Source organism: Balaenoptera musculus, chromosome 8, assembly GCF_009873245.2.
Source record: "Balaenoptera musculus isolate JJ_BM4_2016_0621 chromosome 8, mBalMus1.pri.v3, whole genome shotgun sequence".
Lineage (NCBI taxonomy): Eukaryota > Metazoa > Chordata > Mammalia > Artiodactyla > Balaenopteridae > Balaenoptera > Balaenoptera musculus.
The window spans coordinates 49688789-49703926 of NC_045792.1; positions in this window are offsets into that span (position 1 = coordinate 49688789).

The window sequence follows — 15138 nt, forward strand, 5'->3', positions numbered from 1 at the left end:
TAAAAATAGGTTAATATATCTACATGTTTATGCTTGAGAAAATATTCTTATATCTTTGAAAATAAATATATGAAGAGGATAAGGGAAAAATGTATACATACACACATCAATGTATGCCTTTGTTTTATATCAAAATAGGGTTATTAGGTTTCATTTTCTACTTTTTAAGACTGACCTAGCTAATCGGTTGTCAAGTCTACAACAGCCCATGCCTTATTTCCTTATTCCTTTTCAGATTAGCTCTCTCTGTACTTCAGATCAGGACTTGCATTAGTATAGGAGGCTTATATGTTGGATGGAAACAACTCTTTGGAAAGGTTGTGACTGAGGGTATGCCTTTGTGAAATGGAATTCTCCAAATAAATACAGAAGTGTGAAGGTACTGTGCAAATAAATAACATGATTATTCTAGGTGATTATTTTCAGTTTAGAAGAATTGGGAGTAGGTGGGGGAGATCTTGTTAAACCAGAATTTGTTCTAATTGCATTTTACTATAAAAAAAAAAAAAAAAACAAATTTGAGAAGTCCAATGTCAGGTAATTGGGTTAAATCTTTCAATCACAGTTTAGCAATGGTGCTATTTAGAGAACATCCTGGCTAGGATCAAGGGTGTCAATTTGCTTTCTAGGTCTTAAATCCAGTCTCCTAGGCAGCCCCCCTCTTATCCATGCTGTTCCTCAACTCACTCATTTATTGGGGCACTCAGCCAAAATAAACTAATAAGTCTCTGTGTGCATTCTTTTAAAACAAATAGCAGAAAGACATCGTTGTGAAAGTTTTCCTTCCAAGGAAGTTATCTATAGCTTGAAATAAGAATACAAACATAAATTAATGATTCCTGATTTAATTTCAAGAAGTTATGTAATGTTCCACTTGTTTGAGACTTAAATTCATATATCTTATTCCATTTATTGTTCTTAAAGTAGAATCAGGTAGAATAAAGTTGTTCTATTCATCAGGGGCCAACTCCTAAGTCATTGTGAGGAAATATAAAGAGCACATTAAAATAGTTTCAATATAACAGGTAATAACCTTGAATATTCCAACCTTTAGAAAATTTCCACTAAGTTAGGTGTTCCTGAAAATTATTTAAAAGTTTGTGATTTATCTATGACTTTTCATTTGAGGTTTTTCCCGTGTGTATCAGTGATGGGAAGTGCCATCTTGATCGGAATTTGTGTGATTTTTCTCAACCCAACATTCCTCTCCTTGTCTCTAAACTAGAACTCGGTGATGTGTGTTACTACATGCACACAGTACTGTAATCATTTTAATATATTTCAAGATGATGGATAGTAAGCAACACGAGTATTCACGCATAAAACATAGGGAAAAAAGGAATAAAGAACCCTTTATTTCACATGACTTTAGGATATGAAACATTGCAATGAAAGCAACTTCCCTCACCCCCCATCCCAACACTCTCTCTCTGTCTCTCTCCCTCCCTCCCATTTTCCTCCCATCCCTCCCTCCGTTCTTCTTTCTTTTTTTCTATTTTCTCCTACCAATCCAATATACTTATTTAACCTCCTAGTTTTCCATTTAAAGATCTAAAAATCCTCAGTCAACATTCACTCTCTGCATTGTGATGCATTTGGTTAATTATTTTCCACAATGTCCTTTAAATGTATGTAAATTAGACTTTTGATGAACTGGAATATTTTACAGATTCTCTGCATAAATCACACCAGGTTAAAAAAATCAACCTGCTTTGGCAGTAAGCTATTTTTGGACCTTCCTCATTTGCTTCAGAGACTGAGGACATCTCAGTGCTGCTGCCTTCCAGTATATGCCCTCAGGGGTAGGTGGCCTGCACACTTTTCAGAGAACATATTGTTCTGTTTACTCCTGACTTTATAGGAAACTTATTATATTCCTACTGTGTCAGTTGAAGCTGTGAATGAGCAGGTGTGGCAACGTAAACTCTCTTCTTCTCTAGGCTGGTTTTCCAAGGTAATGTTTATTTATGAATAGGTTTATGTATTTGCTTTTATAATAATATTTACTAGTACATTATTATTTAATTAGTAACAATAATTTAGAAAACCATCCCATTCTTCTATCTGTTCAGTGATCCAAAATGCATTCTTTTTTTTTTTAAATCTCAGAAAACTGAGATTGCCTTTTTTTTTTTTTTTAATAAATTTATTTATTTATTTATTTTTGGGTGTGTTGGGTCTTCGTTTCTGTGCGAGGGCTTTCTGCAGTTCCGGCGAGCGGGGGCCACTCTTCATCGCGGTGTGCGGGTCTCTCACTGTCGCGGCCTCTCCATTGCGGAGCACAGGCTCCAGACGTGCAGGCTCAGTAGTCGTGGCTCACGGGCCTAGCCACTCTGTGGCATGTGGGATCTTCCCAGGCCAGGGCTCGAACCCGTGTCCCCTGCACTGGCAGGCAGATTCCTAACCACGGCGCCACCAGGGAAGCCCCCAAAATGCATTCTTAAATGCGTATGCAGCATTCTTAAAGTGATTGTAAATTGTCTTACTGAAAACTCAAGTAATAAGAAAGTGCTTAATAATTCTAAATAAAATCTGTCATTTAGGACAACTCAACTGTCTTATAACTGTGCCTAAAAAGACTGTCAGATCATTTTTCCTATTTTCTTTTCAAATACCCAGCAACAGTGACTATATCCTAAACTCATGGTTTTCGTTAATTTTAGGCCGAAAAATTTCCAATCCATATTTGTTCCTCATAATGACTACTTTAAAAAATTTGGTCCTCCACTATTATCACTGTTTTCTGCATCCCTTATTATTCTCTTTGAATGTATCAACAATGTAAAAACAATATTTCCAATATAAAATTGAAAATAATATGCCCAATGCTACTTCACATTCTTGGGCTTTTGCTTTACAGGGATTGGGTAGAAAATAGTTGCTTGGTAAATCCAAATAACAGTCTTGACTCCAGGGGTAAGGGATTTTGTGTTAACAGCTCTCTTAGCAGGCTCAGTCACGCCTGCTAAATGGTAAACTGATATCGTCCTTGATTCATGGACAATATAGGGTACCTAAGGAAGTACCAAGCCTTTAGCTCAGGTCTTGAGAAATAAAGTTAATCAGCCAAGGAGAACAGGCAATGCCATACCAGTTTACAGACCCACCAGTTTGGGTGTGTCTCCATTTTAAGACTCCAGAAGAGAGTTATCTTGTGCACAGGGATGAGAATTTCACATCATTCTATCTGATCTCATTGACCACCTGGGCTCCTTATCCAGGTTTTCTTATGCTCACCACGGATTTCACATTTGTAGTAATGTGTGACCGACGTGTCTCAGATCTTCTGGACTACCCTTTCTTTTGGTTTTTGTTCAACAAATGAGTGTATCCTTCAACCACAGATTTAGGCAAAAAAAGAAAAACTACTGAGATGAAGATTAAAAGAACACACTCTCCCACCTAAAGTGGTACATCAACCACTCTCATTTACCTTTAAAATAGATATGGGGGTAAAACAAACAAACAAACCACAAAGTTTTAAGTAACAATTGCAATTTTGCCTTTGTTAACATCCCTGAGAAAAATCACTTTTCAACATTTAGAATCCTTTCTATATTTTCTGCCTTATAATTTAGAGAAGAATAAGAATAACTTTCTCCTGTGTATAGCCATTTAATGCATACAAAACTTTCACAAGTATTTTATAGGTTATGTCTCTTCCCTTCTGCAAATTTCTTGAGGCTAACAGCTGTTTCACATAGATCAGTGTTACCAAAAATCTTTACAATGATAAAAATTACCTGACATGCTTTTAAAAAATAGTAGCTTTCCAGTAACTGCCCATGGAAATTTTTCTCATTTAGGGTTTCAGAATGTGTACCAGAATTAGTATTTTTAGCTAATAATTTGTATATTCACAATCATGAAAGATTGGCAAACATTGAGAGAGGCTTTTGTGTGTTCCACTGTGCCTTGCACATAGTAGGCACTTTAAAAAAATTAACTAAATTATACCTTATTAGACCTTTCCTGATGATATCTTTTTAAACCTTGAATCAGTGATCCAAACTAATTAGCTTAGCCACTCTGCCCTGTGTCAGCAGTGAATTTAATAAGTGAGTCTTCTATGTCATCTGCATTTTTATCTATGATGTTGAACAGGGTGGAATTCAACAGCCTGCTGGGAGTCTCCCTCTAGTTTGGCAGTGAAGCAATAATTCATGTTAATTGTTGTCAGTGCTTAAACTACAAAGCTATCTAACAATGCATCCTCTATTCTACATGCATTCATTCTGTTAGTAAGGATCTGTGTCAACTGAGACTTTGTCAAATCATTACTGAAATTACTATCTCTTAAAATAACTCCTAAGTAAGGTGATCTGAAAAAAACGTTTTGTTCACACAATTTCTTATAAACCCATGTAGGCTTCTAATGCTCACTACTTCTTTTTTGGAATCTTTACAAACTCTGCATAATAATCCATTATAGAATTTTGTTGTAGGATTGGTGATAAACTTACAAATTCACTTCTCCTCATCAGTCTTTGGGAAACTCTCTTGTTCTCTGAGATTTTTTAATCATTACCAAGAGAGTTTTATTGTCACATCTGATGAGCACCATGCTTAATATGTGTTCTGTAAGTACATCTCTACATCTCATTGGTGTTTATCAGGGGTCCCCAATCCCTGGGCCACAGACCAGTAGGGGTCCACGGCCTGTTAGGAACCAGGCCACACAGAAGGAGGTGAGCGGTGGACGAGCAAGCAAAGCTTCATCTGCCGCTCCCCATCGCTCCCCATCACTGGCATCACCTCCCGAACCATTGCCTGCATTACCCCCTGAACCATCCCCCAGCCACTGTCTGTGGAAAAATTGTCTTCCACGAAACTGTTCCCTGGTGCCAAAAAGGTTGGGGGCCACTGGTTTATATCCAGGCTGGACTACAGTTGTGTTACTGTTTATAGTATGAATGGATACTTTCTTTTTCCTTGAAATCAAAAATGTGTTGGGTAATTTGGTTTCTGTCAGTTTTTATTGAAAATTACATAATTGGCCAAAGGAAGTTAACTCATCCTTCCATATACTTGTTTATATTATAAACATGCCTAAAGTAGCTTTTAGAAAATTATTTTTAGCTTTTTAGAGATTTCAGCGCAGTCTAGATTTTAGCCTTGATGAAAAAATTTACGTAGGTAATTTTATCTATTTAAATTTTTTTTAATCCCTAGATCTGCATGAGTACTAAAAACCTGGACTTACGCCATCTATCATAAGTTCTTCAAGCATTTGCTCTGACAGTCAAGACCAAGGAATAAATAGCTTTAGGAAACCTTGATATGAATACTATGTTTGATGAATGTAATATTATTTTATGCAAATTTGGGGACATTATAGCACTCTTAGAGCGTAAGTTCAAAACTTAACTCCTATTTGCCTCTGACATTTTGCATTCGGGAGTGCATTTACAAAGACATCTTGAGACATAATCAGAATTAGTCAGAAAAACAAGTGTTAAAAGGTGAAATCATAATCGTTCACAAAAAAATAAAAATCACAATATATTGCCAATAGGAAAAAGTTACATTTTTGTGAGGTTTTTTTTTTTTAAGTAAAATCATCTGAGTGAGAGGTAGCTGGTATTTAGATTTGTTTTTAAAAAAAGCAGCCAAGGAACACTAGTTATGAATTATAGGATTCCAGAAAGATAAAAATTACATACAGCAGGTGAATTTTATGGTCAATACCAGTATATTGAGTAGTTTCTAAAAGTTATATTATTTCATTTCTCCCTGTGGCTATTCCTTGGGGACAGGTGAGGAAATCTTTTTTAGGCTGATAAATATTTGATTTGTTTTCAGTTGTACTTTCAGTTTGCTATAGGGAGGGAAGACTCAGAATGTGGTAGGGACGTATCAAGGGAGTATGAGTAACTGTTACATAGACTAGACTAAGAGCTTGAATACTATTTTGCCTGTGTAAAAACAGTTTTCTCTAAATCTGTCTCCTAGTATCAGGATTTCCTTCTTGGAAAATACAACTCAAAGCAACATAGTAAAACGATCAGCTTAACATGTTTTCATAAACTGTGGGAAGGGTATGGTAAATTTGGCTTATATTAAATACACTCTTTAGGGAGTGTTGAAAGGCCACTGATACCCTGACTTTGGCGGCCACAGACATATTTTTTTCCCCTAATCTTATAAGAGAATCCTAATTAGGAGCCTTTATTTAGGGAAGGCAAAGAGAAAAGGCACAAACGGTTCTGCATGATTCCAACATAAGGCCTGTTTCATAGGAGCAGAGGGTGAGTGTGTCAGGGAAATGTCTTTCGCTTCCTTTCATTTTCATGTCTCTAGGTTGTGCGTAATTTAAAGCTCTTGCTTGGCTAAGCTTTTGTAGAGAAAAAACATTAAATAAAATAGTGAGAGTTTAAAAAAAAAAAAAGCAAAACCGAAGTTTAGAGAATGAAACTAAGATTGTGATTCAGCACTCAGTACCTGAATTGTCTTCCCTGCAGGCACAGAAGAAGTTGAGAGCAGGGTCAGAATTCAGATGTATTACAGATGGTCAGAATAAAGTGCTCACACACATCCTGAGTCACAAGATGTGAAGCACTGAGCTAATATGACATCTGAAAGACAGCCTCGAGAGAGGTAGTGTAGAGAGTCTACAAGGAACTCGTAGGACTGCCTCACACAATTTTGATACTCAAGTTACTTTTTCTTTAAAAAATTCCTGTAAGAATAAAGAGCACAATGCCTCACCTTCCATTTTCTTTCCAGTTCACTGCATCTCTCCTCTGTCACCATGGTTTGCCATGTGAACTCCTGACCAGTCAAATGTGTCAGTGCAGGCAGAAATCAACAGAGGGAGGGCCAGTGTTTTTGGCTGTTTGGTTTCAACTTTACCTTTTTATGGTGGGTTTTGTGTTTAGCATTTCATGAGTGTTGTCTATTTTCATCTTCAAACCAATCCCAGGAGATGAGGTCTATGATTATTTCCCTCTCAGAGGTGAGGAAATTGAGACCCTGGGAAGTTATGAAAAGGTCACAGAAATTCTAACCAGGAGACCTTAGCTTCATTGATAATTGGTGAAATATTTTGGACCAGAATCTAGATTTTCCTTTATCCTTTGATCCGTCCCCAGCACACAATTTTTTAGCTCATACTATAGCAAGTGCAGCTAAGTGAATGCATACTTCTAAACTACCCCTAGACTTTTTTTCCTAGAGCCCATGAGAGGTAGTAGAGTGTGGTGTTTGATTTCAAAAACGTGGTTCATATCATGTTTCTATGTTCCAACTGGGTGATCTTAAGTAAGTTACCTAACCTCTGTGTGTGGGTCAGTTTCCTGATTTGTAAAAATGGGACAATAGTGTCTTTCAGATTAAATGGGTTCACATGCGTATATAAAGCACTTAGAGTGGTGCTTGACACATAGTAAGTACTTTCTAAGTGTTAGGATAATTTTCTTCTGTTTTCATCTCAGTAATTTAAAAAACATCTCATAACTTCCAGAGTTTTGTGTTTTCTTATTTCCCATTGTGTTTCATATAATTCTTTATTCTGTAGAGCGCATGACATAGACATGTGTTTTCCAATTCTGCATGGGATGCTAGGGCTATAGAGAAGACTACAGCATGGTCCCTAAACTCAGGAGCTTGAACAAGTGACAAAATACTTGGAAAAAGTATGGGGGTCTTAGAACTGACAAAGATACTATGGCAGTACTACGGCAGTAAGTATTCGTTCTGCTGGAAGAAGGTTGCACAAAAGTTGCAACTATTGACCTTGGTTTTGATGGAGAAATTCACAAGGTCAAAAGTGTGTGTGAAGAGTGTTCCAGGCCCGAGGACCAATACAACGTTTATGGAGCTATGTGAACAAATAGTTTTTTTTGTTTTGTTTTGTTTGTTTTTTTGGTCTTGTTTTGTTTTTGAGACTAGGTAGAGGATAAATACATGGCAAAGATGGATATGAGCAAGGGTATGGTATTGCAAGAGGTGGGCAAGTGCCAAAATGCAGAGAAATTCTATCCCATAATAAAAATGTTTAGTGAATTTTTAAGCCAGAGAGGGACATAGTGCTCAAAGGTATCTCAAAGCAATAATGGACTGTGGCAACATTAATTGCAAGTATGGCAGAGATGTATCCAAAATGTATCATCTTCCTGCAATTAAAAATAATTGGATTTCATCTTACTGGAAAGAATAAAATGTTATTATTCTTTCTGTGGGTACAGTTGTGATTCACTATGTATGCTCCTAGGGATTCTCTATAAGGAAAGGGACTTTAAGGGAAGAATAATTTCGAACTGACAAAGAGTAAGACTCCTCCAAGGAGGTGTTACAAAATTCATCATTACGGTTACTCAGTGCCAGTGTGTGCAAGTGATAAATTATGCTACCCTTTTTCAATAGTAATTCCAACTATTATTATTATATAACTAATAACATTCCAACTTTATTCAGAGTCTGAAAATTGGTTCTGTGGATAGTGGGGCTCACTACTTCCCATGGCTATCCTGTTCTCTGCAGCATAATTTTTTAAACAATTATTAAAATTAAAGTAATATAATATAAAAATATAATGTATTCTAGATGACTAGAATGAGGCTGCAAAAGTAATAGAAGAGAATAAAAAATAGTCCATTTTTTACTTCCTAGATTGGCTAAAATTCCTATTCCTTGGAAATTTGGTGATGTCTACTTTGTTTAATTTGGTGATGTCACATATTTACTGGGTTATCAAATTGACTAAATAACTTGCTTTCCCCTATACATGAAGGATTTCATCTCCACATTCTCTCTCATTTTCCTTTCCTCACCATTCATCTATTTATATCTTTTGCCCTAAAAAACAAAATAGTCTCATTGAGTAGAAAAAACTTTTCACTCAGAATTTGACCTGGCTGTGAATCCTGGATCCCTCATTGACTAGATGTGTGGCTTTAAAAAGTTAGTAAAGGCTCCTGGTTTCCATTTCCTTACCTTCAAAATACAGGTAATATTTATGTCATAAGTTTGCTGTAAAAAAGAAATGAAATAGTACATTAATATAATTAATTATCTACCTGAAATATCAGAAATATCCAAACATTAATTGGTCCTGGATCCTAATTATGATTTGCTTAAATATCCAGTGATGCTACAACTATTCATAATTTATGTTACCTTAGAAATTCTGAATTAAATTATCATAGACTTGGTCACTAAAATGAATTGATGAATTCTGTATATACTTAGGTTTCAAAAAGTAATTTTATTACAATGATAAGACTATTTTTTCCTGATGTCTTGGACTATGAACTCCTTGAGACATAGATATTGTCTTACTCATCTTTATATTCTCAAGGTGTGGCACCTTGACCAGACTCATCCTAAGTGAAAAATGTATATTGAATGAATTTTTTAAAAACTGACATACATTAGAAAAAGCTATTTGGCCTTATTAAATCATATAGCATCTAAGCATGCTGTTCACCTCAATGACTAAACATTTAAAAATACGATTTATTTTTAAATCATATTTCACCACCATACCAAATTGATACAGATTAACTGTGTCATCTCTTTCAGTAACTTTTTTTTTTTTTAATTTTTATTTATTTATTTATTTATTTTTGGCTGTGTTGGGTCTTCGCTTCTGTGCGAGGGCTTTCTCTAGTTACGGCAAGCGGGGGCCACTCTTCATCGCGGTGCACTGGCCTCTCACTATTGCGGCCTCTCTTGTTGCGGAGCACAGGCTCCAGATGCACAGGCTCAGTAGTTGTGGCTCAGGGGCCTAGTTGCTCCGCGGCATGTGGGATCCTCCCAGACCAGGGCTTGAACCTGTGTCCCCTGCATTGGCAGGCAGATTCTCAACCACTGCACCACCAGTGAAGCCCTTTCAGTAACATTTTTATGAGAAATTAAATTGAGCTATATATAGTAATCATTGGAAAACTATGTTTTTGTTGTTTCATTTTGTATTGTTTTCAGGTATGAGGCCAGATCTGCTGTCAGCTGTAGCTAAGGTTACATAAGATTCAGCCGTGTGTAAAGATTTGAGACCAACTTTCTGCTTCATTGTATGATGAGAAATCAAGATACAATGGAATAGATCAACAATGACTCATTTCCAGATAATTTTAAGTTGAAAGTTAATCCTAGAAGTTCCAAAAATGTCTCTAGGCAGTGACATAGTAAATGGATTCTTCCATGAATGTTTTAAAGCTATGTCCAAATTGCTCAATGAAGTCCACGGAGTCATGCACGTATAGAAACTAGTTTGCCTTACCTCCATTTAATAAATGCATTTGATACAGTTCAACAAATATTTTTATATTACCTACTACATCAAGATTCAGAATGTTTTTATCTTCTCACAAGCTGACTCTTGAGACCATTTATTTCTCTTATCTGTGCTTCAGATTTCTTATCAACAAAATGAAACAGTTGGAATAAATTAATTGATAAGATTCTTCCTAGCTCTAATATCCCAGTATCTTAAGTCTGTGATTAATTCCATTACTTTGATAATGTTATATTTTTAACCTTTGAATTTTTTGTGAGACTATGTCTCTCATTTTTATGCCTTCCAATCAACGTAAGTCTAAAGTCTAAAGTCTTAATAGCCTCCTCTAATATATACAACTTCTTAATATTTGGCTCCTAACACTTTCTCACATGTCAGTGTTCTGGTTGAAGTCTTTGGAGCTACATAGGTACCTGAAGCTAGAGGTCCAGGAATTAAGCTATTTTGGAAAATAACTTGTGTAACCAGAGAATATTCGTGTTAAGGACACTTTATAGAGAATCTAGTTCAGTGGTTCTCAAGTTTTAGTGTGCATCACATACACATAGTGGTCTTGTTCAAGTATAGATTGCCCAGTCCTGCTCCCTAATTTTCTAATTCAGTGGGTTTAGGTGGGGTCCAATAATTTGCATTTTTAACAAGTTCTCAAACGAGCATAATGATAGTGGTCTGGAGCCACACTTTAAGAGCCACTCCTCTAGGTCAGCTCCCTTACTAGGTCCAGGTAGTGGCAGTCCACATTTACACAGCAGGTTAGTACCAAGTGAAGCCCAAAATATTGTTATGGTACAATACAGGCATACCTCAAAGATATCGTGGGTTTATTTCCAGACCACCACAATAAAGGGAATATGGCAATAACGTGAGTCACATGGATTTTTTGGTTTCCCAATGCATATAAAAGTTATGTTTATGTATACTGTAGTCTATTAAGTGTGCAATGGCATTTTGTCTAAAAAAAAGTAAAGATCTTAATTAAAAAGCACTTTATTGCTAAAAAATACTAACCTTCATTTGTGCCTTTAGAGCGTCCTAATCTTTTTGCTGGTGGAGGGCGTTGCCTGGATGTTGATGGCTGTTGACCAATCAGGATGGTGGTTGCTGAAGGTCGGGGTGACTGTGACAATTTCTTAAAATAAGACAACAATGAAGTTTGCCACATTGATTGACTGTCCCTTTTGCAAATGATTTCTCTGTAGCGTGCAATGCTCTTTGATAGCATTTTACCCACAGTAGAACTTCTTTCAAAATTGGCGTCAGTCCTCTCAAACCCTGTCACTGCTTTGTCAGCTAAGTTTCTGTAATGTTCTAAATCCTTTGTTGTCGTTTCAACAGTCTTCACATCATCTTCACCAGGAGTCGATTCCATCTCAAGAAACCACTTTCTTTGCTCATCTCTCCGCAACTCCTTATCCTTTCAAGTTTTATCATGAGATTGCAGCAATTCAGTCATAGCTTCAGGCTCCACTTCTAATTCTAGTTCTCTTGCTATGTCTGCCACATCTGCAGTTACTTCCTCCACTGAAGTCTTGAACCCCTCAAAGTCATCCATGAGGGCTGGAATCAACTTCTTCCAAACTTCTGTTGATGTTGATGTTTTGACCTCTTCCCTTGAATCACTAACATTCTTCATGGTATCAAGAATGGTGAAGCCTTTCCAGAAGGTTTTCAACTTACTTTCCCCAGTTCCATTAGAAGGATCACTGTGGTATTGTAGCTGTAGCCTTGCAAAATGTATTTCTTAAATAATAAGATTTGAAAGTTGAAATTACTCCTTGATCCATGGGCTGCAGAATGGATATTGTGTTAGCAGACATGAAAACAACATTAATCTCATTGTACATTTCCATTGGAGCCCTTGGATGGCCAGGTATATTGTAAATAAACAGTACTATTTTGAAAGGAATCTTCTTTTTCTGAGCAGTAAGTCTCAATAGTGTGCTTAAAATACTCAGTTAATCATGTTGTAGACATATGTGCTGCCATCCAGGCTTTGTTTTTCCATTTATAGCATACGGGCAGAGTAGATTTAGCATAATTCTTAAGGGCCCTAGGATTTTCAGAATGGTAAATGAGCACTGGCTTCAGCATAAAGTCACCACCTGCATTACCCCCTAACAAGAGAGTCAGTCTGTCCTTTGAAACTTTGAAGCCAGTCATTGACTTCTCCTCTCTAGCTATGAGAGTCCTAGATGACATCTTCTTTCAGTATAAGGTGGTTTTGTCTACATTGCAAATCTGTTGTTTAGTGGAGCCACCTTCATTAATTATCTTAGCTAGATCTTCTGGATAACTTGCTGCAGCTTCTACATCAGTACTTGTTGCTTCACCTTGCTCTTCGATATTATGTATAGAGACAGCTTCTTTCATTAAATTTCATGAACCAACCTCTGCTAGCTTCAGACTTTTCTTCTTCAGCTTCCTCACCTCTCTCAGCCTTCACAGAATTGAAGAGAGTTAGGACCTTGCTCTGGATTAGACTTTGGCTTAAGGGAATGTTGTGGCTTGTTTAATCTTCTATCCAGACCTCTAAAACTTTCTCCTTGTCAGCAATACGGATGTTTTGCTTTCTTATCATCTATGTGTTCACTGGAGTAGCACTTTTCATTTCCTTTGAGAACTTTTCCTTTGCATTAACAGCTTGGCTAATTGTTTGGCACAAGATGCCTAGCTATCAGCCTATCTCAGCTTTGGACATGCCTTCTTCCCTAAACTTAATCATTTTTAGCTTTTGATTTAAAGTGAGAGACATGCGACCCTTCCTTTTACTTCAACACTTAGAGGCCATTGTAGTATTATTAAGTGGGCTAATTTCAATATTGTTATGTCTCAGGGAATAGGGAGACCCAAGGAGAGGTAGAGAGATGAGGGGATGAGCAATTGGAATACACACAATAATTATTGATTAGGTTCGACATTTTATATGGGTGTGCTTCCTGGTTACCAAAAACAATTACAAAAGTAACATCAAAGATCACTGATCACAGATCACCATAACAAATATAAGAACAGTGGAAAAGTTTGAGATATTGTGAGAATTACCAAAATGTGACACAGAGACTCAAGTGAACAAATGCTGTTGGAAAAAATGGCACCAATAGATTTTGTCAATGCAGGGTTGCCACAAACCTTCAATTTGCAAGAAACGCAATATCTGTGAAGCAAAATAAAGTTAAACGCCATAAAACAAGGTATGTCTGTACCTAGTCCAGTGTTCTCTTCCATTAGAGCAATGTTTCTGACAGGATAGTCTGTGGAACATTACTTTTATCAGATAGGAAATACACATTCAAATAAATAACAATTATTTACTTTTTTGTAATTACATTTGAACAGAATATTCATTTCTTCGCTTTTAAATATTATGATTAAAGAAGCCTTTACCAAGTCTTTAATTGCTAATTTTTACAAATGTTTTCTTAGGTAATTTTCTTTTTACTTTAGTTGCTTAATAATCCATTCCAATGATATGCCTCCAGATTGATTTTTTAAAATTTTTGATTGGAGTATAGTTGCTTTACAATGGTGTGTTAATTTCTGCTGTACAGCAAAGTGAATCAGCCACATATGTACATATATCCTCTCTTCCTTGGATTTCCTTCCCATTTAGGTCACCACAGAGCACTGAGTAGGGTACCCTGTGCTATACAGTTGGTTTTCATTAGTTATCTATTTTATATATACATAGTAGTGTATATATGTCAATCCCAATCTCCCAATCCATCTCACCCCCCTTCCCTCCTTGGTATACATACGTTCGTTCTCTATGTCTGTGTCTCTGTTTCTGCTTCGCAGATAAGTTCATCTATATCATTTTTCTAGATTCCACATATGTGCGTTAATATATGACATTTGTTTTTCTCTTTCTGACTTACTTCACTCTGTATGACAGTCTCTAGGTCCATCCACATCTCTGCAAATAACTCAGTTTCCTTTCTTTTTATGGCTGAGCAATATTCCATTGTATATAGGTACCACATCTTCTTTATTCATTACTCTGTTGATGGACATTTAAGTTGCTTCCATGACCTGGCTATTGTAAATAGTGCTGCAGTGGACATTGGGGTGCATGTACTTTTTTGAATTATGGTTTTCTCCAGTTATATGCCCAGTAGTGGGATTGCTGGGTCATATGGTAGTTCTGTTTTTAGTTTTTTAAGGAACCTGATAGTGGCTGTATCAGTTTACATTCCCACCAGCAATGTAAGAGGGTTCCCTTTTCTCCACACCCTTTCCAGCATTTATTGTTTGCAGATTTTTTATTGATGGCCATTCTGACCGGTATGAGGTGATTGTAGTTTTGATCTGCATTTCTCTAATAATTAGTGATGTTGAACATCTTTTCAGATTGATTTTTATCATCCTTTTTCCTCACCAGAACTCCTCTGTTACTGTTAAAGCCATCGTCATGAGCTGCTGAAACTGATTAGTTTCACTAAGAATATTCAGTTTTCAACACAATAGCATGTATTTTTCTCCAACAGCCCTGATGTCTGGTTAATGTACAAAATCATTGTCCACGGGTGGGCTTCACTTGGCAAAAGGACAATCAGATTAGGAATTAATTTTTTGTTGTTTTTTTCAGAGATGTTTTTTGTATCTGGGCCTTACTACCTTCAGTCAAGCAAGACACTACGTGAATATCAGTCAGAGGACTGAAAAATGATTAGTGTGTCATGCCAAAAGATAAGATGATTTTAAGCAGACGTAGAACTATGCAAGGACAAGTGTTTTCCTATTTATCTTTCAGTAAACTAGCCCTTGCTCTGGCACAAAAAGGAAAAACAAACTATAAGTGACTCAAAAAAGGTGCAGGGATTCTGCTAAAATATGTAAATCTATATGGGGAGGAGACAAATAGTTCTACATTTTCCTAGACAGAAAGAGAAAAATAAAGC